This window comes from Notamacropus eugenii, chromosome 1 (assembly GCF_028372415.1).
Source record: "Notamacropus eugenii isolate mMacEug1 chromosome 1, mMacEug1.pri_v2, whole genome shotgun sequence".
Lineage (NCBI taxonomy): Eukaryota > Metazoa > Chordata > Mammalia > Diprotodontia > Macropodidae > Notamacropus > Notamacropus eugenii.
Window position 1 is genome coordinate 405,324,710 of NC_092872.1, and position 22,223 is coordinate 405,346,932.

Below are 22,223 nucleotides of genomic sequence, written 5' to 3' on the forward strand. Positions count from 1 at the left end.
TTGATCTTTAAATTCTACCTTTTTTTAAAAGTCCCTCTTCTTGCTTGAAGCCTTTTCCAATTGCTATTGCCTACAATGACCTCTTCCTACTCTGAACCTCTGTCTCTCTTCCTGTGTTTCCTGTGTTCCTCTATGTTGGGGACTTAATCATGTTGTGCCTTGTTGTTACTTCATAATTCCTATGGGCTATGAATTTGGTGATATGGAGTCTCCCTCTGCCAGTGCAGATCTCAGCTTTTCTCTAGCTTTAGTGGATGTTTTAAGGAGTTTTAAGATGTTGTTGCCAAAACATTCATCATCCTATAGCCATCCTCAGGGTGATTATCTCCAAAGTTAGCTAGGTTGATCATTAGAAAATGAACATAGTTTCCATCATCAGCCCCATGCCAGCCTTTCCAGCTGGTACATTGTTATTTAAATGCCCATCTCTCCAACTGGATTGTAAACGTGACAAAGACAGGGACCTTGCCTTAGATTTCTGTATGTTCCTTTGCCCCCTCCCCCTAAAATTGGCCAACGAGTAGAAGAGAGACAATCTGGGAAAACACATTGGATCTAGAGTCTGCAGAGCTAAGTTCTAAATCTGATGAATCCTAACTATTTACAAATGTTTAGTATTTGTCCCTAGAAGAATTAAATACTCCTAGGACCATAGATTGAGAGTTGGAAGGGGCTAGATGCTATTTTATCCAAATCAATCATTTTATAGATGAAGAAACTGAGACTCAGAGTGTCTTGCTTAAGTTCATACAGGCAGGATCTGAATCCAGGTCCACTGACTCCCAAACCCATGGTCTTTCCAAGGTACCATTACAAAAGCAATAGAGTTGGGATTCAAGCTCAGGTCCTTAAATTCAAAGCCAGGCCCTTTGCCTACAAATCCAGGTTTCTTTCCATTACACCATTCTTGGTCCAGTGAGAGTTTGACTAGTTTTGCTAAGGCTCCTTCCAGCTCCAAATCCTGTGAAACTCTTTTGTTTTAAGCACTTACTGTGCACTAGGTGCTGGAGTTGTACTTTTTTTTTGTAAAGAAGAATTTTAACCAATGGAATGGATCACAAGAAAGAAGAAACAACAAAAAGGAGAGAGAGAGCAAATAGTCTGCTTTGCTCTGCATTCAGACTCCACAGTTCCTTCTCTGAATGTGGACAGCATTTTCCGTCATGAGCCTTTGGAGTTGTCTTAGAACGTTACAATGTTGAGAAAAGCCAAGTCTACCAGAGTTAGTCATCTCACAATGTGACTGTAACTGTTTACAATCTTCTCTTGGTTCTGCTTACTTCACTCAGCATCAGTTCATATAACTTTCCAGGATTTTCTGAAGTCCGCCTGCTCTTCATTTCTTATAGCACGATAGTATTCGTATACCACAACTTGTTCAGCCATTCCCCAACTGATGGGCATCCTCTCAATTTCCAATTCTTTGCCACCACAAAAAGAGCTGCTATAAATATTTTTGCACATGTGAGTCCTCTTCCCTTTCTTTTGACCTCTTTGGGATACAGCCCTAGAAGGGGTATTGCTGGGTGAAAGGGTATGTACATTTTTATAATCCTTTGGGAATAGTTCCAAATTGTGTAGAGTTGTTCTTAAGGAGTTTACAAGTAACAGAGGTAAAGATATGTACACAACTAACTGTGATATAAGAGAGACTGGGACAGGCATAAAGCAAAAGTCTGGGCAAAGTGCTATGAGAGATATAAGAAAGTGTGGAAGGAGGTCAGGGAAGATTTCTTGGAGGAGGAAGCATCTAAATTGGACTTTTTGAAAGGAAAAGACTTCAACAGGTAGTTAGGGAGCAGTAAAGTCTGTTTTAAGCATCCAGGAACAAAGGCACAGAGATGAGAGAGTAGCTGAGAACTGAGGACAAAGAGTAATCAAGTTTGCTTGTAATGTTAAGTCCAGTTATCCCTCCCATAGTATGACTTTCCTCATCAGGGTTTCGACACAGCCACAGGTCGGCATAAGAAGTTAAATGGGAATTCTTTGGGAGTTGTGCAGAAGCTGCAGATGACACATGAAGGCCAGCAGATGAAACAGAAAAAGTTTAGAAACTCAGAAATGCATAAAATATGTGTATAGTATTGTTTAATGGCAAGAAAAAAGAGAAGGAAATTCGTGAAGCCAGAAGACTTCTTTTATGATAGGAAGGGAGGATAAAAAATTTTTGCTGGGATTTTCCAGTTAGTTCAAAGGGCAACCACATCCTTAACTCTTGTGATGTGGAAGGGATAACTAAGAATAGTTGTATGAGACATAAAGGGCAGTAGGTGGCGCCATAATGCACAGAGTGCTGGGCCTGGAATCAGGAAATCTCATCTTCCTGAGTTCAAATCTAGCCTTAGACACTTACTATGTGACCCTGGGCAAGTAACTTAATCCTGTTTGCCTCAGTTTTCTCATCTGTCAAATGAACTAGAGAAGGAAACAGCAAACCACTCCAGTATCTTTGCTAAGAAAACCTCAAATGGGATCACAAAGAATTGGACACAACTAAACAACAACAATGGTACTTGGTTAGCTGTGTGAAGGATGGACTGAAAAAGGAAGATATTGGAGTCATGAAATCAGTTAGGAGATTATTATAACAGCTTGGTTGAAAAAGAGATGAGACCTTTAACTAAGGTACTAGTTGCCACGGAGATACCTGAAAAAGGGTAGAATGCTAATGAAGGGGTTTTCCCCCATATTCCTATGGGAGAAAGCAATGATGTGGAGGCCAGAGATCCACCTCAAAGTCCCTGGTCCAGAGAGTTATTCATTCACCCAGTAGATGAGGCCCAAAGGATTAAAATATTTGGAACCTTTGTTTATATTTGAGATTTTTTTTCCTTGACAGGCAGGAAGACCTGAGTTTGAATCCTGCATTAGATGCTAAGTAGCCATGTGACCCTTGGCAAATGCTTTAACCTCTCTATTCCTCAATTTCCTCATCTGTAAAATTAAGGGGTTAGACTCAATGACATCTAAGGTCTATTCCAGATCTAATTCTCTGATTCCTCATAAAAAATGTAGAGTTGAGAACAGGAACTACCCAAATATATATTTTAGAATTTCAGTTAGCCAAAACATTAAGTCCTAGAACAGGATATGTGTTATGCATCCCTTTGTAAGGTTGGTGAATAATGTTTTTAAGTAATTCAAGAAAATGCTAAATTTCAGTCACAGGTTGGTAAAAATAAAGATGTGGTTTTTTTTCTCATTCAAGTTCACAGACCCCCGGAAATCTGCCCATTAATCACTTGGGGGAGATCTGTGGATCTCATGTTCAGGACCCTTTTCCTAGAGTGATGTCTGAAAGTCAATACCAACATCTGTGATACCCCAGCCACCCTGCCTTTGGTATCACTACACTGTACGTTCTTTTGGGGCAGGGAGAGTTGTCTGAAATAGTTGTAATAGAAAGAACACTAGCTTATAATGTTTCCTCTACTTACTGACTTTGTGAGCTTTAGCAAGATCCTTCTCCTTCCTGGATCTCAGTTTCCTCATCTGTCAAAGAGGATTGGATTAGATGATGTCAAAGACCCCCTGCAACTTTCAATCCTTAATAATAAATGCTTAGTGATTGAACACTCAGTTGCATCTATACTGATTTACCTAGAGCAGACCCTTTCATCAACAAATGTTCTTGGATTGGACTGATTTTGCCACTCCAGCAGGGATCCCTGAGATTGTTGATCTCTTTAAGCTCTTGAGCTGCTATAACCACAGCCTTGTAGATACAGTCCAGGCAGTCTTATAAGAGCTGACACAGTGTTAAACTGAGTGACTGGACCTTGGCCAGGGACAATGCTGAACCTAATCCCATTTTGTGACCCTCACAATATTTCCCCATGTGATGGCACAAAAGTACCGATGATCTGATGAAGAGGTCCAGGCTTGGAGTTAGGAGACCCTTTTGGTTTTAACTAAAGCCAAGGCCTTCCTGGAATTAAATTAAGGAAAAAAAAACACAGAAAATACAATAATCCAGTGTATAACCCTGCCTTACCTCTGCCAGCCTGTTTTTGAATTTACTACCTCTTCTGATTTTTCTTTTAACCCAAAACACTATTCTTGTAGGTGGGTGAGACAAAATGAGTGGATCCAAGGTGGCCATCACAAATTATTTTTCAAATGACTAAAATACCTCTTTTTGCTCTTTTAAAAGGAAAGGTCACCTAACTGAAAAAAATGGTCTCAATGAGGAGTTATCCTCAGGGCTTACAAAAATGCACACTTTGTTGATAAAATATGAACTGTTTGAAAGATTTATAAGAACCCAGAAATCCTGCATAGCCCTTCAGAATTTGAAGCAGCAGGAAACCACTGTGATATTTTTAAAACAAGTATTTATAAAAGTAATTGGGTACTCTTGATGTGGAATAAGGGGAAAAATGCTAAGGAAGCTATATTGGACTTGACATAAAAGAGAGGTATGGGATTTCAGAGCAAAGAGAAGAGGGAGTAGAAAATAACCAGGATAACTGAGTGTGATATAGTAGATAGACATTGGGGCTTTGGAGGCACAGGACCCTGACTGTCCAAACCCTAGTATTACTAGGATTTGACTGCCTGAGATCAAACTACCTGTTTGACCCTATCCATCTTAGTTTTTCTCTCTCTGGCCTTCTGACCTCTGTCAAATAAGGTTGAATTACATGATTCCTGAGTCCCTTCCACCCCTAGATCCTGGGACCAGAAAACAAAGCTCTAGTGACTTTGTATGCCAGGGGTACTTTTTTGAGGGCTGGAGATCTTTGCACTATTCAGGTAATGTGGCTAATTTTTGAAAACCTCTACTTAAGCTTTATGGACTTTCTAAAACTGATTACATGCAAATTGGACAAAAAACACATGTTTCTGAGAACATTTTGGTTCAAATGAAAAATGTATCAGGGCTGGTGCCAACAATTGACTACAGAATATCCGAACCAGATGTTGCTAGCCCGTAATTCCAAGTAATTTGCCAGAATTATGTATTTACTTTAATCTCAAAGATGAAGTTAAAATATGCATGGTTTTTGTTATTTGTGATATAAACAAAAATATGATGTGATTACAGCTAATGCCGGACGGAGAATGATAAACAGGCTGGGTTTCTGTTAACTACTGCTCTTGTTGAAACATGTCCTGGGTTTGGCTGAAAGGCTATCAGAAAGAGTCCCTTCATGATGCCAAATGCTACTATCTAGATGAAGAGGTTAAAAAAGAAACCATAGAGTTCTTAGTCATGAAGTGATGGGCTTGGCATTGCTTGAATGTTTCCAGGGGCAGTAGACATCTATATATTGAATGGCTCCTGCGTTCAGGGAGGTATACGCTTTGTTTACAGATGCCAAACATCTGGATGGAAAACTGAGAAATTCAGTCAGTGGTCTGGATGTTTGATCTACATGATGCTAGACAACCAAATATGTGGGGATATTTGGATTTATGGGCCAGATTTTCTGTTTCTATCCAGATGTTTGGTATGTGTAGACATAACCTGAGATTCATTTTGGACCCAGTACAGAATAATCTCAGAGTAATAAGAAATTCTTCCCTCATTCACTTCAGCCTTTGGGTAAAGAGAGATAGCTGAGGAAATGAAGTATTGACAAAATATCTTCTCCCTAAGGAGATTAGAACTAATAGGGAAAGAAAGGATGATAGAATTTAGAGATGGCACAGTTGTAGTTTTAGAGGGGGAAGGAAGCTTGTAGGTTAATTAGTTCATATTCCCAAGTGGCAGGAACCAAATTACAATGTAATTGGGAAATAAAAAATAAGCAATAAATACAATATCACATAGATAATGTGAATTTGTGGTTTTCTAAGTCAGTCTATACCCTTTGAATTTGATACCACTGGTCTACTCCAATTTCCTTATTTTATAGTTGAGGAAACTGAGGTCCCCAGTAAAATGACTTATCCAAAGTCACACAGGTAGAACTAGAATTCAAACCCATGTCCTTTGACCTCCAATTTAGCCCCCTTTCCACTGTGCCATAACTTTAGAGATTCTCAGAATGTATGTTTCTTGATAGCAGGGATAATTTTTGCTTTTCTTCACATGCTCACTGCTTACTCTAGAGCCTGGCACATAGTAAGTCTTTGCTGATTGATTGACTATCTAGTTCAGGAGTTCACAGCTTGGGGACCATGAATTTGTTTTTCTTTCTTTTTAAACTGAAATTCTTTTATTTTATACCAAGTCAGTCAATATTTCTATCAAAATTTGTAATCATGGTATAAAGTAAATAGGAAATGATTCTGTTGCATTTATAAAAACTTTATGAGTTGGTTACAGTTTAAGTAGTCTTTCTTTGCAAGACATTACTCCTAAATATACATAGGTAACAATACAGTTGCCAACTATCAATCCTGTGCATTTTCTAGCAGAGCTTGCTTAGTTATAAAGTATACCAAACCCTTAAAATATCAATTGGATGCAGCTACAAGAAATACTTATCCTAATAATATTCTTGTTCTTCCATTCTTATCCAACAAGTACAAAGAACATACTTTTAAACACGTCTTTATTTAATAAATTGGTTGGACAGTCAACATTCGAACAGTATAGAAAAGAAAATCAGCATTCATAGGGATTTACCAGTTTGGTTCAGATTTAGACCACATTACAAAAGCCTTATCTGCCCAATAAATTAAAACACCACCACCACCACTTAGGATTATTGGGAAGTTATTGCCCTGTCCTTTAAAAGACACTGAGAAGAGAACAGCTGTAGTCCAAGTATCTCAGCAAATTCGACATTTTGTATCTAGGGCACTCTAACATAGGCTCTTTGGCAGTTCTTCTGTGTCACTCTGCCTCAGATGACTAAGCCAATAAGCAATAGGAATTTGTGTGTGCTTTTATTGTCTCAACTGTCTTACTTCAGAATGATGTTTAAGTGTAGTTGAGTTTCCTCACCTCATAGAATTGAAGATTACAACTAGTGCAAGTTAAAGTATTGACTATTCAAGTTAATTCCCCCACCCTCAAAAGCCCAGACAGAAGGCAATTTCTCAAAACTATATCATATTTTAGTAGTATTTCTTGTATGGTAACACAGTGACCTTGGCTAAAATTTCCTAGAAGAAAAGGATCTTAAGATTTTATATTATTTGATTCTTTGCTTTTTTGGCTGCTTGATGATTTTGAAGAATTTGCTATGATCTAAGGATGTTCAAGTTGCTCTATTAGTATCAGCCTCTGGTAAGAATTTTGCTTCAAAAGTCTTGAAATGAGATCCCTAGACCCTTCTGTTATAAAGTCAGGGAATTTATATCCAACCTTTGAAATGCTTCTGTAAGTTTCTTGATATGTTTCTGCCTCAAAAGGAGATTTTTCAACCAGAAATTAATAGTACAGTACTCCATAGGTCCACCTTTTCATTGTGCATCCTGCCTTTAATCATCTCAGGAGCTAGATGATCAAGGGCTCCATAAAGAGCTGTCCTCCCAGCTGGTGGAGCATGAACTGACCAGCCAAAATCTGCAATCTTCAGCTTTCCATCTGATCCTAATAGTAAGTTTTCTGGTTTAATTTCTTGATAAATCACCTTTTTTTTTTTTTTTGAAGTGGCAGTATGATAAGGGATCTGCCAGCTCTGTGATATAAGTAGCTGTTCTTTGTTCATCAGACTTTGAAAGCTTTTGAAGCTCTTCATATAGACTTCTCCATGAGGTCCATATTGTAGAACTGGGTAAACTCTTGTGGCATCATGAAAATAACCGTATAATCTCAGCATATTAGGATGCCTAACATAAGGTTGTATTCCTACTTCTCCAGATGATGTTCAACTCCTGCTTTCTCCATTTGGGTCTTAAAGGTATTTAAGTGCCAGGATAAACTTGCGCTGCCAAGTAAACATTTCCAAACTTTCCTTTTCCCAAAGGGTGACCCATTTCAAAGTCATCCAATGCCCACTGCCTTTCTCTTGTTTGTTTCCTTGTATTTTTTTCTGCCTTGTTGTCTCTCCCTTTCCAGGAATACTTGCAGACACTGTTGTCTGAGATTGTTCAGTGTTTAAAAGTGCTATTTGGTAGTTCTGATGTAGGATAAATTACAGGTGCTGGCTGTAATTTCGGTGTTGACTCTGTTTCGCTGTTGACGCTGAAGTGCTTTGGTCACATGACTAGAGACATTCTTTTGTGCCTGGGGAAAAACTCGGAAGAGGTGAGCTTGCTCACTACTTGCAGGTAACCCGTTCTGAGAAGAAATCTGCTGAGTCACAGGCACACTTTTTTGGACCTTCCCCAAGTGGAGTTGTTGTCTTGTTGCTAGGTCCGGACACAGATTTTTTTAAAAGATTTTCCCATGTTGCTTTTCCCCAGAGAGATTAAACTCCTGGATTAAACAACCCACTCATTTAATAGTTGAGAGAACTAAGATCTAGAGAGATGAAGTCACACAGCTTGTAAATGGTGAATTCAGATTCAAGCCCAAGACATCCATTTCATCCATTGCACATATAAATGTCTCTGACTCCACATTCAGCCCCAGCAACTTCTTTACTTGGTTGGCATTTCATTCCCATCATGGTGGGGGATTGGGAACAAGTTGTACAGGCAATTATGGGAAATTATTCAGGAAATACCCTCCTGGGGAAACATGACTTGTACAAGTCCTTATCAGAGGTAAACTAGAAGCCAGAGTTCATCTGAATGCAAAATCTTTTTTCGCTTAAGGAAGTATTTCCCAGGTCCTTGTTCTTTCTCCTACACAAACATATATTTGGGGAATTCCTTCCTTCCTTCCTTCCTTCCTTCCTTCCTTCCTTCCTTCCTTCCTTCCTTCCTTCCTTCCTTCCTTCCTTCCTTCCTTCCTTCCTTCCTTCCTTTATTCATTTGAGACACTATGGTCTAGTGGAAAAGGTTCTGGCTTTGGTTTGAATCTCAGCTTTGCTGCTTATTTGCCTGTGTGACCCTGGGCAAGTCCTTTCAATCATAGAGGAAGCTAAAGGGCACAATGGATGGAGTGCCAGGCATGGAGTCAGGAAGACCTTAGTTCAAATGCAGCCTAGGCATTTACTGCCTGTGTGACCTTTGACAAGTCAGTTAACTTTTGTCCGCTTCAATTTATGCATCTGTATAAATAGGGATCATAATGATACCTTGTAGAGCTGTTGTGAGGATCAAATGAGAAAATATTTGTAAAGTACTTAGCATAGTGCCTGGCACATAAAAGGTGCAGTGGCCATGTTTCCTTCCCCATCCCTTCCCCCTCTGGCTCTGATCTATAAAATGAGGGATGGATGACATGACCTATGAAGTACCTGTGAGCTCTAAGTCTGTGATCTTATGAAATGACTTATTTGCATTATTCATTTAGCTTTTTCTTGCAGTTATTACAACCTTACCCCTCCTAACTCTCACTGTTTCCCAGGTGACCACTGTATTTTGTTATAGAATTTGTGTTGGATCTTTCACACTTTTCACTGACTTCTCAGCATATGTTCCTGTAATTTCTTGACTATAAAGATAATCCATCATTGGCATTGCTTGTAGGGCAAGGAAACATAGATGAATGAGAACAGAGTTACACTCAGGAAGCAGGGAGGGCAGGATATATAGACAAATAAATATTATAAAAGGGAGAATATAATATGAGTAAGGGTGAAATCCTAAGTGTGCTAGAAACATTTGTTGGGTGACAAATCTCTTTCATTTGGGGGCATCAGAGAGGGTTACATGGTACCTAAGCTTGCTCATGAAGGATGGGAAGGATTTTAACAGGTGAGGAAAAGAACTAGCATTTGTGAGGTACCTACTATGTGCCAGGCACTGTGCTAAACGCTTTGCAATTATTATCTCATTTGATCTTCACCACAACTCTGGGAGTAGGTCATGCTATCACCCATATTTTATAGTTGAGGAAACTGAGTCAGAGATTAGGTGAGTCACTCATGGTTACACAGTTAGTAAGTGTCTGAGGTTGGATTTGAACTCAGGTCTTTCTAACTCTAGGCAATGAGGCAATGGAGACAGTATGTTCTTGGTATGGAAGAATGCCTGCATGAATGCATAGTGGAAAAACAGGGTCAGATGAATTTTGGAAACGACTCAAAGTCTGGTTTTGCTGGAATATAGTGTTTGTAGGGGCACAGTTTGAAATAATGTTGGAATGTAAGGTTGAGACTAGAGTCAAGTTTCCTAACACATAACATACATTATCTTATTTGACCCTCCCAACAAGACCATGAGGTAGGTACTCTCATTATGCTCAGTTGACAAATGAAGAAATTGAAGTTAGGAAAGGTTTGATTAATTTGCCTAGGGTCATATAGCTAGTAAGCATCTGAGTAGAGAGGTCATGCTAGCCTTTCCATAGCCTTTCCAACATGAACTGCTTCCTTCTTTGATCATTTCTGCCATTTTGAAGGGTGTGAGGTGAAAACTGAGGATTGTTTTAATGTGTATTTTTATTACTACTGATTAGCAGTTTTTGATGTGATCTCCTATGTGTGAGGTGGAAGTCTGTGTTAAGGAAATTGTGTCCCAACTGATCAGTAGGAGTCAGCCCTTTTAATCCAAGGATATTCCTAGGATTTTCACTGTCAGTGGTATGGGTGTTTCTTTCACTGACACAGATACATCTTCTCCACATTATGATTGATTGGCTTCTCTGTCTCAAAATATTAATCAGCCAGTGGCCAGCCCTCTGGAGCTGAGTCTCCCCAAATCTATTCAGGCCAGTCCTTGGATGTCAGACCCAGTTAGTTTTGGCTTTCTCTCCCAGTCCTGGGGAGTCCCTGAACATATATAGGATGGCCATGAGGAAGAAGAATCTGCAACACCCAGGGATACTCTTTCTCCCTTGCTTCCTTCACCTTCTCTCCCATTTCTGGACTGTCCCAGAACCCATCTCATTGGGTGGGGGTGGCCATCTCTATTTCTTCCAATGAGATGGAAGACTACTTACCCTGAAGACCCCTGGCAGTGACACTGAGCCTACTGATGCAACATAAGCACCCCTAGACCTTGTCTTCTGCCCCTTCCTGAATCTTTAAGATTTCTGGGCCTTTCCATCTCCTCTGCAACTGAATTAAAAAAATTGTTGTGAGTGTTAAAAATTGTTTTTACATGCCACTGGGAAATAAGATATATAGGCAATGGGGTACAGAAATCTATCTTGTCCTACAAGAAAATAGAGGGGAAGGGGATGAGAGAAGGGAGGGATGTGATAGAAGGGAGGGCAGACTGGGGGAAGGGATAACCAGAATGCATGCTGTCTTGGGGTGGACGAAGTGGGAGATGGGAAGAAAATTTGCAACTCAAATCTTGTGGAAGTGAATGTTGAAAACTAAAAATGAATAAATTAATTTCAAAAATAAAGTAAAGTAAATGGTTATGTTTTTTTAAAAAATTGTTGTCCCCAATTCTAGTGTGAACTTTTTGAGGGAAGGTACTATCTTGATTTTCCTATTTGTATCCCAAGCATTTAGCATAATGCTCAGCACATAATAACTGCTCAGCACTTAATTAATGCTTTTTCCTCCATCTGTCTCTCCATTCATCCATGATACAATGAGGTATGGGAGAACTTTGGTGCACGTAATCCTTTTAGGAAGTTTTCAGAAAGCTTCCATGCAAGCTGCCCTTTGAAAACACTGTCTTGGTGGTTACTTAGGATGTGGTTACTTTTCTTTCTATTTGCAATATGCTTGGTTATTGTAGGCAATGGAAGCAGCAGGAAATATATTGGACAAAGCATGGGGTTAAGGGTGAATGAACCTGGATTCAAATTTCGACTCTGTTTACACTATGGGACATAGGGTAAGTTATCCCTGTTACTGGGACTCCATTTCATCTTCTGGAAAATGAGGGAATTAGACTAAATGATAGTGACCTTTTTGGCTTCAAATCCTATGATTCCATTCTAGCAAATCCTTGTTATCTCATGAATTTCCTTTAATTTGTATTTTCTTGCTGTTTGCTATTAGAGGTGATTCTCAACCCAATCTGACTTTTAGGCTGTCTGTCTGGGATACCACTTCATAAATCCAAGTTCAAAATCTTGGCAATTTCTTTGTCTTTGATGTCTCTTACATCCAATCAGCCACTGAGTACTGGAAATTCTACTTATATAACATCTGTCACATGTCCAGTCTTCTCTTTCCCCATGCTCCTATCAAGCTAGTTTAAAATATGCCATAAGCATTGCCCATCCTCACTTTCCCACTCCTTTGTTCCCACTATTCACCATGCCTAGAATTCTTCCCTTTTTCTTTTCACTGGCTGAATTCCTTTCCGTCTTTTAAAACTCAACTCAGATGCATATTTTCTTTTTTTTTCAAATATTTTCTTCCCCCCTCCCCCAATTACATGTAAAAACAATTTTTAACATCAAATGCTATCTTTTTCTTCCTCCCTTCACAAGATACACATTCTCCATGAAGTCTTCCCTGAAACTCCAGGCCAGCAATGATTTTATATAGCTTTTTTTTGGGCAGGGGCATCTTCTTAGTGCCTTAAATGCGTAATGTTGTCTAGCTTAGTTACTTATGTTTGTGTCTTATCCTCCTGCTGGATTGTAAGTATTAGGAGAGCAGGGACCATGTCTTACCTACACTTTGCATTTCTCTCCAGGCTCAATCACAGTGACTAAATATTTACTGAATGATTGAATAAATGAATAACAATCTGATTATCTGTATGTGTCTGTTTAGAAGAAAACAGGAAAGGGACTCAGAAATGTATGCTGAGAGAGAAGGTGTAAAATCCAGAGCACCACAGCTTACAGAATAGTTATTAAATATTCCTCTCTTAGTCGACCTTTCATTCACAATTCTCAGATATCTAGGCCCATATTCCACCCAGAACGTGATCCATATCATCTGATCTCAGAACCTAAGCAGGGTTGGGTTTGGTGAGTACTTGGATGGTAATCCCAGATAGTATAGGCTTTCAAGTTGAAGCATTGAGCTTTAGTGACTAGAGAGCTGGTCTCAGAACCAGGAAAACCTGCTTTCAATTCTTGCCTCTGCCACACACTGACTGTGTGACCCTAGGCAAGTCATCTAACCTCTCAGTATGCCAGACAAATCTCTGTGATTTCTTGTGTCACTGAAATCAGAGGCGGATCTCTTTCTCTATTTTATTCCCAAATTGGCAAAAATTCTCACTGTCTTGTGATTTCCTTTGTGAAGAGAGTGGTGAGAGTTTATTCCATTCTTATATTCTATGTTCTCTCACACAGTCATGCGCAATATGGACATACCAACTACACTTTTTTCTGTAGCAAATCCCCACCAACTAACTAGCATTAGAGATGGCCTTTCAGATAGAGGTAAACACCAGAAATGCATACAGAGTCATAATGAGACATGCACATGTGGGAAATATTTGGAAGGGAGGAAAGCTAAAGAATGGTATATGTTGAGTGGCATTCTTTGGAGTAATTTCTTAAAATGAGTGGTGGGATTGGAGCAGAAGGGAGAAGTCAGAGCTGAAGATATAGATCTGAGAGTTACCATCATCAGTTGGTAATTAAGGAATGAATTGGCTTCAGAGAATCTAAAGGTTGAAAGGACCTAAGGCCATCCTGTGTAACTTGTACTTGAGAATTCCTTCCACAGCAGCCTCAAAAACTGGTCACGCAACCTTTACTTGAAGCTCTCCAATGAAGGGAACTCACTACTTCTCAGGACAGCCCATCCCCCTTTAGGAAAGCTCTCATTGTGAGGAAGTTTTTCCCTATATCAGGCCTAAATCTAATCTTTCCAAATTCTTCCCATGTCTCTTTAGTTCAGCATTCTGGGGGCCACACTGAACAAATCTAATCCCTCTTCCCTTTAATAGGTTGCGAAGATGTGAAGGTAGTTATGAGATGCCCCTAAGTCTTCTCTATGCCATATATCCATCTCCATTTTCTTCACTGACATGATCTTAAGTCACTTAACCATTTTTGTCACCTTCCTTTGGATATTCTCTAGCCTATCATGTCTTTTTATAAATGTGGCACCCTGAATTGAACACAATACTCAAAATGTGGTCTTACCAGGGCAGAGTTCTCACTTGCCTAATTTTGCACATTATGCCCCTTTTAATGCAGTTAAAGATTGCATTAGCTCCTTCAGTTGCCAGGTTGCATTGTCAATTCATTTGTAATTGTAGTTCACTAAAATCTTTGGTTCTTTTGAAAACAAATTATTGTTTTGACATATGACATACTTCATCCATCTTGTATGCAAGAATTTTTTTGAACCCAAGCATAGGATTCTACGTTTATCTTTAATTTTAATTTTTTTACATTCATTTACAAATTTTTAGCTCCAAATTCTCTTCCACTCTCTATACTCTACCCTACCCATTGAGAAGACAAGCATTATGATACCCATTATATATATATGTGAAGTCATGCAAAATATATTTTGATATTGACCATGTTGCAAAAAGAACAAGAAAATAAAGTATAAAATTGCTTCAGTCTTTACTCAGAGTTCGTTATTCTTTCTCTAGAAATAGATAATATTTTTCAGTATGAGTCCTTTGGAATTCTAGTGGGTTATTGTATTGACTGGAGTAGCTAAGTCTTTCACAGATGGTTATCATTATAACTTTGCTGTTATTGTGTATAATTTTCTCCTAGTTCTGCTCACTGCACTCTGTCTTGGTTCATATACATCTTCCCAGGTTGTTCCAAATCCATCCCCTTCATCATTTCTTATAGCAATTATATATATTTCTTATAGAACAGTGTTATTCTATCAAAATCATATACCACAATTTGCTCAGCCATTCTCCAACTGATGGGTATCCCTTCAATTTCCAATTTTTTGCCACCACAAAAAGTTGCTATATTTTTGTACAGATGGATTCTTTTCCTTTTCCTTTGATCTCTTTGGGATACAGATGCAGTAGTGGTATTGCTGGGTCAAAAGGTATGCACAGTTTGATAGTCCTTTGAGCATTCTACATTTCACTCTTATAAATTTTATCTCATGAGATTTTTTTCTTAGTATTCTAGCCAGTCAAGGTCTTTTTACATACAACCCCTGTCACCTGAAGTTTGAGCTATCCCTCTTTACTTAATGTGAATAGCAAATTTGATAAGTATGTGATCTATACTTTCATTTGAGCTATTGATAAAAAACGATGAATGGCACATTGCCAAACTAAGCACGAATTCTTAAGGCACTTGACTAGAGTTCTCTTTCCAAGTGAACATTAAAACATCAATGGCCATTCTGTAGGTTTGATAGGTCAATCAGTTCTGAATTCCTATTACTTTCCTCTCACATTTGACTAATCATATGTTAGTATTGAACTCTTGTCTTCCTTGCTGGTATTGTTATGAGACTCAAAGGAGATAATGAAGTAAACTTTAAAGTGATCAAAATGTAGGTGGTTGTTATTGTTGTTATTATTAGAATTTGACCTCTGTCATCCAGAATTTTAGTAATCTCATTTCATTTGTTGACATGTTATTTCATATCTCAATACTATGTGTCCCTCAGCAGGAGCAAAATTTTGTTTCCTCTCCCTTTGTGGTTCTTGACCACTCTCAGTTCTATTCCTGTACTTCCAAATAAAATCCTCCCTCTACCAATTCAGATATGCAAGTGCTCTGAATCTTAGAGTCTTGGAGCTTCTTTTGGGGCATTGAGAGGTTAAGGGACTTGTTCACACAACCAGTATGTGTCAGTGACAGCACTTGAATTCAGGTCTTCTTGACTCCAAAGCCAGCTCACTTTCCACCACACCATACTCCTTTACATTATTTTGGTCATTGTGTAAATTGCTGTCCTGGTTCTACTTACTTAGCTTTGCATCAGCTTATACCAGTCTTCCCAAGTTTCTCAAGACTGTTAATATTCATCATTACATATAGCATTATGATATTCCATTACATTCATATACCATATTTTTTTCAGCTATTCCCCAATTGATAGGTATCCACTTTGCTATCATAAGAAGTGTTACTATAAATTTCAGAATATATGGGAGATTTTCCTCCTTGGGGTAACTATGATGTATGTTATCATCGTGTTTTTCTAATACACTTCTAAATTGTTATCCAGAGCACTTAGACCAATTTACAACTTTATCGTTAATGCCTAATACTCCTGTCTTCCCATAGCTTCTCCAACATCAAAGATTTTCTTTCTTTTTCATCTTTGCCAATCTAAAAGGCTGGAGGTAAAACTTAAGTGTTTTTCTTTTCTCTTATTATTAGAAATTAGGAGTATTCTTTTGTGTCGTTTTTGATAGTTTGCATTTCTTCTTTTGATTTGATTACTTTTATAGTGGGGAATGACTTATTTTATTTATTAGGATTTATTTTTTTTTTTAGGATTACATTTATTAGGATTATGGAATCTTAGACAGAACCATAGATGGAGAGTTGGAAGGGAATTCAGAAACTAACCAAGTTCAGCCTCCTTGTTTTACAAAAGTTCTTCTTGCTATGTTACACTGTCTCTTAGAGAAGGACTGATCTTCACCACCACCCTCTACCTTTTCAACCTGGACATTATAATATATGTAAAATCACAGAGAGAGTTGGTGGCACAGTTGAAATTGAACTCAGATCATCCTGCTATATTTTGGTACATCTTACTCTTAAGATCAAAAGCTTCTGAAAACCCAAGACATGAAGAATAAGTTCCATGCCTTGCTTGTCATTTCCTCTTTGTTAGAGATGCTCCCCTTGATTTTTTTACCATTCTGAATGTTCAGAAGCCATAGTTAGGTTTTTGGTCATGTTTAACATATGCGATTTCTGACATCTAAATCCAAGACAGTTTAGATTTCTAGATGACTTAAGATCATGGTATCAGAGATTTCAAACTGGGAGGCACCTTAGAGACTAATCTAGTCTAACATCTCCATTTGAGAGAGAACACTAAGGCCCATAAAGGGGAAGTTACTTACATGGAAAGCATTACTGGTTGTGTGCTATGTATACAACACAGAGCCTGCTCACACACTTACTATGGATCTTCCTGTTACCCACTGAGTCACCTGATATTTAGCTTCTTTGTAGTATTCTGTTTTGCACCTTGGGTTTTGGGGGCAGGGAGAAACTTGCAATTACCTAAAGAGCTATGAAATCTCTAGAATGCAATCCAGCTCATTTTCATGTCCTTATCAATTCTAGGCTCAGCTCATTATTTATCAGCATTGGCAGTTCAAGGTTTATACTATAATAAAGTAAAAGACAGTGAGGTGGCGCAGTAGGATCCAGCCATAGACTTACAGCAAGGAAGACCAGAGTTCAAATTTTGCCTCAGACATTTACTAACTGTGGGATCCTGGGAAAATAATCATATGGTTCTGTGTCTCAGTTTCCTATTCTGTAAAATAAGGGAGTTGGCCTTGATGACCTTCATGGTCCCTTCTAGTTTTAAATCCTCTGAATGCAATAGATTAACTCAGTAGGGTGTTCATCCAGCTGCCCACAATAATCTGAACGGTATGTCTCTGTACAAAAATGTAAATTAAAAGAAAGCTCTTATCTTATTGGCAATGCCTGTTTACTTACTGTTTGGATGATGATAATAATAATAACATGATAATGATGATGGTGATGATGATGATGATAATTATATAGCTAGTATTTATATAGTGCTTTAAGATTTGCAAAGAATTACACGTGTTTTCTCATTTAATCCTTACAACCACTCAGTGAAGTAGGTGCTCTTATTCCCACTTTAATTTAATTTTTTAAGTTAATTTATTTATTTTTAGTTTTAAACACTTCCATAAGTTTTAAATTTTTGCCCCCTCTCTTGCCTTCCCCTTCCCCAAGATAGCATGCAATCTGAAATAAGCTCTACATATACATTCCTATTAAATATATTTTCACATTAGCCATATTGTATAGAAGAATTAGAACAAATGGGAGGAACCATGAGAAAGAAAAAAACAAAACAAAACACAAAAAGAAAATAGTCTACTTCACTTTGCATTCAGACTCCACAGTTCTTTCTCTGGATGTGGATGGCATTTTCCATCATGAGCCCTTTGGAATTGTTTTAGAACCTTGCATTACTGAGAAGTCCATCATCACAAACTATGGCTCTTGTTATGTATAGTGTTTTCCTGGTTCTGCTCACTTCATTCAACATCAATTCATCTAAAACTTTCCAGGGGTTTTTTTTTCCCTGAAGTCCACCTGTTCATCATTTCTTATAGCATAATAGTATTCTATCACATTCATGTACCACACCTTATTCAGCCATTCCCCACCTGATGGGCATCCCCTCAATTTCCAGTTCTTGGCCACCACAAAAAGAGCTGCTATAAATATTTTTATACATGTGGGTCCTTTTCTCATTTGTATGATCTTTTTGGGATACAGCCCTAGAAGTGGTTTTTAACTGGTTCAAAAGGTATGCACATTTTTATAGTTCTTTGGGCATAGTTTCATATTGTTCTCTAGAATGGATGGATCAGCTCACAGTTCCACCAACAATGAATACTAATTAATTAACTCTCTCACATCTTTTCCAACATTTGTTATTTTCCTGTTTTGTCATGTTAGCCAATCTGGCAGGTGTGATATGGTACCTAAAAATTGTTTTGACTTGCTTCTCTCTAATCCATAGTGATTTAGAGCATTTTTATTTCATATGACTATAGATAGCTTTAATTTCTTCCTGGGAAAACTATCATATCCTTTGACCATTTTTCAATTGGGGAATGACATATTCTTGTAAATTTGACTCAGTTCTCTATATATTTTAGAAATGAGGCCTTTATCAGAGACACTAGTTGTAAAAATTCTTTCCCAGTTTTCTCTTTCCCTCCTAATCTTGGTTGCATTGGCTTTGCTTGTGTAAAACCTTTTCAATTTAATGTAATCAAAATTATCCATTTTGCATTTCATAATGCTCTTTATCTCTTGTTTGGTCAATAATTCCTCTATTCTCCATAAATCTGACAGATGAACTATTCCATGCTCCCCTAATTTGTTTATAATATTAGCCTTTATATCTAAATTGTGTACCTATTTGGACTTTATTTTGGTGTACAGTTTTAATTTTTTTTAAATAAATTTTTTATTGATAGTTTCTGTTTCTTACACCACTATAGTATCAAATGTGTCATTCCCACCTCCCTGAAACCATCTCATATGACAAATAGTATTTTTTTTGAGAGAGGAAAAAAAGTCAGCACAAATAATGGATGCATTTAAAAAGTCCCCAAAAATGTGTAACAACTATTGTTCTACACAGGGAATAAGTTGGAGGTGCCTTCTCAGAACCATTCATTTGAGTCACTTGATCTTATAATTTTGTTACATTTACTTTTGTTCTTTTGTTATTGTTCTTTTTATTACATTGTTGTAGTTAATGTGCATGTTGTTTTCTTGGTTCTGCTTACCTCACTCTGCATAAGTTTATAAAGATCTTTTCATACTTCTCTGTATTCATTATATACATCATTTCTTACAGCACAGTAATATTCCATTACATTCATGTAGCACATTTGTTTAGCCATTCCCCAACTGATAGGTATCTACTTTGTTTCCAGTTCTTAATTATCTCCAAAACTACTGCTATAAATATTTTGGAGTACATGGGAATTATTTTTCTTATCGATAATTTCCCTGGGGTTTATATAAGCTCAGTGTCTGCTGCAAAGGGTATGGATGTTTTAGTTACTTTATTTGCATAATTCCAAATTGCTTTCCAAAATGTTCATACTACTTCATAGATCTATTAACAATGCATTAGTGTGCCTGTCTTTCTGCAACTACTCTAACTATTCTAACATTGACTCGATATTTTTTGTTATTTTTGAAATTTTTCAAGGTGTGAGATGAAACCTCAGAGTTGCTTTGATTTGCATTTCTCTTAGTTTTAGTCACTTGGTATATTTTTTCATGTGGTCATGAGTGCTTTGTGGTTCTTCGTTTTGAGAAGAATATCCTTTGATTATTTATCTTTTGAGGAATGGCTATTAGCCTTATATGTTTGTTAATTGTTTGCATATATTAGATACCAAACCCTTATCAGAAAAATTTGATGCAAAACTTTTTTCTCATTTGACAACCTCCCTTCTTATCCTGTATTAATTAATGTTGTCTGTGCAGAAGATTAAGTAATCAAAGTTATCTATTTTATCTTCTGTGATTGCCTCTATCTCTTGTTTGGTTAAGAATATATCCCTTACCCATTGCTGTAAGAGGTATATAATCTGTTTCTCTTTTAATTTTTTATAGTATGATCATTAACATTATGGTCGTTTATCCATTTAGATTATGTTATGGGATTGGTATAAGGTGTTCGTCTAAACCTAATTTCTGCCAGACTGTTTTTCAGTTTTCCCAGCAGTTTTTTTTTATCAAAGAGGGAATTTTTCCTTAGGTGATTGATATTTTGCCCTTTATCAAGCACTGGTTTTTGACTTCTCTTGTTTCTGAAGCTCCTTTGTCTACTTTTCCACCGATCTATCTCTTGGTTTTCTGACACCAGATGGTTTTGATGACTACTGCTTTATAATATAGTTTGAGGTCTAGAAGCTCCATTTTATCTTTGTCCTTACTTCTTTTCTTATTTTTCTTTGATATTCTAGATCTTTTGTTTAATAAATGAATATAGTTAGTACTTTTTTAAGCTCTGTAAATTATTTCCCTTGGTAATTTGATTGGTATAGCATTAAAAGTATCAGTTAATTTTTGTAGTTTTGTCATTTTTATTATGTTGGTTCAGCCTAGCCATAATCAATGAATATTCTTTCAGCTATTTAGGTTGTTCGTTTTTCTTGAAGAAATGCTTTATAATTGAATATGTACAAGGTTTTTTTGTGTTCTTGGGGGGTTTAATTCCCAGATGTTTTATGCATTTTGTAATTATTTGGAAGGCTTGGACAGGAATTTCCCTGTCTATTATTGGTTTTTGTGCTTTGTTATTATTATACAGAAATGCTATTGATTTTTTGAGGATTTATTTTGTGGTCTGAAATTTTGCTGAAGCTATTGACTCAATTAGTATCTTTGCTGATGGAGTTTTCCAAATAAACTATCATTTCATCAACAAGCAGAAATAGTTTTTATCACCTCTTTACCCATTTTTATTCTTTTAACTTCTTTCTCTTGTCTTATTATAATTGCTGGTATTTACAGAATTATAACCAATAATAGTGGACAGAGTGGGCATTTGTGCTTTACTCCAATATTTATTAGAAAAAGTTCTGGTGTATCACCATTGCATATGATACTCACTTTTGGTTTTAGGTAGATGTTTTTATGATATTATTATGTTTTAATAATTATTTTAGTTGTTTTCAGTGTTCTACAATTACTTTCCATATATCTTATATTCTTTCCCCTCCCTCTTCCTCCTTCCCCCTTCTTTCCCTACTCCTTCCCCAAGATGGCTTGCCATTTTAAATAGGTTCTAGACATACATTCCTATTAAATACAATTTCACCTTAGTCATGTTGAATAGAGGAATTGAAATGAATGGGAAAAACTATAAAACAAAACAAAACATTATATAACACAAAAGAAAATGGTCTGCTTCATTCTGCGATCCAATTTCATAGTTATATCTCTGAATGTGGAAGGCATTTTGCCTCAGTAGTCCACTGGGAATTTTTTAGGTTCTTGCATTGCTATGAAGGACTAGGTCTACCAGAAAAATCCCCCGCACACTGTGGTTGTTGCTGTGTAGAGTTCTCCTGGTTCTGCTCCTTTCACTCAGCATTAGTTCATATAAGTCTTTCCAGGCTTCTCTGAAGTCTTTTTGCTCATCATTTCTTATAGCACAATAGTATTCCATTACATTCATATGTCACAACTTGTTCAGCCATTCCCCAATTGATGGGTATCCCCTTGATTTCCAGTTTTTGGGCACCACAAAGAGAGCAGCTATAAATATTTTTGTATATGTGAGACCCTTTCCCATTTTTATGATTTCTGTGGGATACATTCCTAGAAGTGATATTGCTGGGTCAAAGTGTATGCACATTTTTGTAGCCCTTTGGACATAGTTCCAAATTGCTCTTCAGAACAGTTGGGTCAGCTCACAGCTCCATCAACAATGATGCTCTCACATCTTCTTTAACATTTATCATCCTGTTTTGTCATGTTAGCCAATCTGATAAGTGTGATGTGGTACCTCAGAGTGATTTTGATTTGCATCTCTCTAATCAATAGTGATTTAGAGCATTTTTTCATATGACTATAGATAGTTTTAATTTCTTCCTCTGACAAATCTCTGTTCATATCCTTTGACCATTTATCAATTGGGGAATGGCTTGTATTCTTGTACATTTGACTCAGTTTTCTATATATTTTAGAA

The 22,223-nt window shown here is 37.2% G+C and overlaps 1 pseudogene; it reads right to left on the reverse strand.

Annotated features, from left to right (window-relative positions):
* Positions 1-7,075: 7,075 nt before the first annotated feature.
* The window catches only part of LOC140517989 (aurora kinase A-like), a 29,151-nt pseudogene continuing 14,003 nt past the window's right edge, over positions 7,076-22,223 (reverse strand).